General features: G+C 35.3%; 1 pseudogene; it reads left to right on the forward strand.

Annotated features, from left to right (window-relative positions):
- On the forward strand, positions 1–1,093 carry LOC143576517 (eukaryotic peptide chain release factor subunit 1-3 pseudogene; annotated as a pseudogene).
- The last annotated feature ends 1,248 nt before the right edge of the window (positions 1,094–2,341 follow it).

Genomic DNA, 2,341 nt, shown 5'->3' on the forward strand with positions numbered 1-2,341 from the left:
ATGTGTATACATATTATTAACCTTCTTACAATAAACAAGTTCGGTTTCATTGTTATGGATGGAAACGGGACCCTCTTTGGGACATTTTATGGCCGCACGAGGGAAGTTTTGTATAGGTTTACCGTTGGTTTACCCAAGAAACACGGGCGAGGAGGTCAGTCGGCAAATCGATTTGATCGTCTTAGAAAGGAGAAACGCCACAATTACGTTAGAAAAATCGCTGAGCTGGCGACACAGTTTTTCATCAATCCGGCATCTAGTCAACCTAATGTTTCTGGACTTATCTTAGCTGGATCTGCTGATCTAAAAAGCGAGCTGAGCCGGTCTGGTATGTTTGATCCTCGTCTGCAGGCCAAAATCTTAAATGTGGTGGATGTTGCTTATAGGGGTCGGGACGGTTTCAGCCAAGCTATTGCATTGTCTTCAGAAGTTCTTGCAAATGTCAAGTTTGTTCAAGAAAAACGTTTACTCGGAAAGTATTTTGAGGGACTTTGTCAGGACAGTGACAAGTATGTGTATGGTGTTGCTGACACTTTGAAATCCTTGGAAATGGGTGCTGTCGAGACTCTCATCGTGTGGGACAGTCTAGATATAAATCGCTACGTACTTAGAAACATAACAACTGGTGAAGTTGTTGTTAAGCATTTACACGAGTATCAAGAGGCTGATCAGACTTCTGAGCTGAAAGTTGAAGAAAAAAAGCCGTTGCTTGAGTGGCTTGCAGATGAGTATAGAAATTTTGGATGCACACTCGGGTTTGTTACAGACAAGTCTCAAGAGGGTTCACAATTTTGTAAAGGTTTGGTTGGCATTGGTGGGATACTCCGGTACCCGCTGGACATTAGGTCATATGATGATGATATATCTGATGACGATGATGAGTAAATTTGCGAGCCAGTGTAGGCTCGAAGCTCACTTGCTAAGCTCCCCTCCTGTCCTATGAAGGTTGGCCGTTCTCTCGTCTTAGTTTTCAACTTTTTTGTGGTTGGTTTGTGAATATGGATCATGTGTGTTTCGTTTATTTTGGAATGTGTGCATCGATCACTTAACTTTTGTAATCAAGAATCTGCATATGATCAAATGGTAAAAGAGTTTTTTGCATATGATTCAACTTAAACACCAGCCATGTGGAGGGGGTAATTTGGCTCATGTTTGTCGAGTTATATGCTGTATTATCAGTGATTATATTCTCTTTCATAAACTGATTAGGAGGTTTTACAGATTTGAAATTTTGAATGATGACTTGTAAACTGATCAATGCTTTTTTAAGTAGTTGATTGTTATTTGATGAGTAGATATTACACTTGAATTATCACATCTGCTCCAGTCAACACTGTTTTCTCTGTTATTATTTTTTGTCTAGTATTTTTCTTAATTAATTATAACCTTTTTGACACACACACAAACACACACACACACACACACACATATATATATATATATATATATATATATATATATATATATTGTGTAATAGTACAAGACATCAGGTTGGATTGGTATTCATGTTTCTTTTCCAAAAAAAAGGAAAAAAAAAAGAAAGAAATGAGTTTAAATTCTTTGCTCTTTATCTTTATACGATCAAAAGTTTAAGTAGAATAAAAATTAAAGAACAAAAAATTGTTTTGGGGACGTTTTGAACTATAGACCTTTATATCTGTATTTTTACAAAATAAATTTGAGACGGAAGAAAACTTATTTTTAGACCCATACTCTAACTCAAAAGTAAAAGGAAATAAAACCACAATATATAAACTAGTTTTCTTTTTCAAGCTTTTCTTAATCTTTATTTTCTTCTGTTATGTGAACCAGTTCAACACTCAACTTTTTTTCCACCCATATAGCCCATTGTAGAATCATGATTAACCTTCACCTAGTCACTTGTTTAGTCAGTAAACATTTTGAGTCAACAAAAGTTGAGCTTGTATCAAGCTTGCTTAAAACTTTCGGAGTCATGTTCAAACTTCAAAGCCAGCATAACCAAGTGTTTACGTCAATTGAAAACCCATGAGATGTTATTTCAATAAGATTGATCAATTGCAGTTGACAAGTTAATCTCTCTATTAATCCATTCCACTTCTAAAGGTTCTAATACTTGTGGAAGTTAAAATCTCAGTTTTTTCAATTCAGCAAATAAACATGTCAAATAGGTTGAACTGGTTAAAAATCACCAAAATTCCAAAGAAAAAAAATGTTATTGTGAAACCCTTTTGACGCGTTACCCGACTCATTAAAACAACAAAGCTAATAGGAAAAATCGATCTAACTGTCATGTCCAACAAAATTTACAAGATATGATAAGAACAGCAATGACAAATAATAAGCACAGATTAGACCACCA

Source organism: Bidens hawaiensis, unplaced genomic scaffold (assembly GCF_021521415.1).
Source record: "Bidens hawaiensis isolate Kalapana, Puna unplaced genomic scaffold, B.hawaiensis_p1.1 tig00028232_1, whole genome shotgun sequence".
Lineage (NCBI taxonomy): Eukaryota > Viridiplantae > Streptophyta > Magnoliopsida > Asterales > Asteraceae > Bidens > Bidens hawaiensis.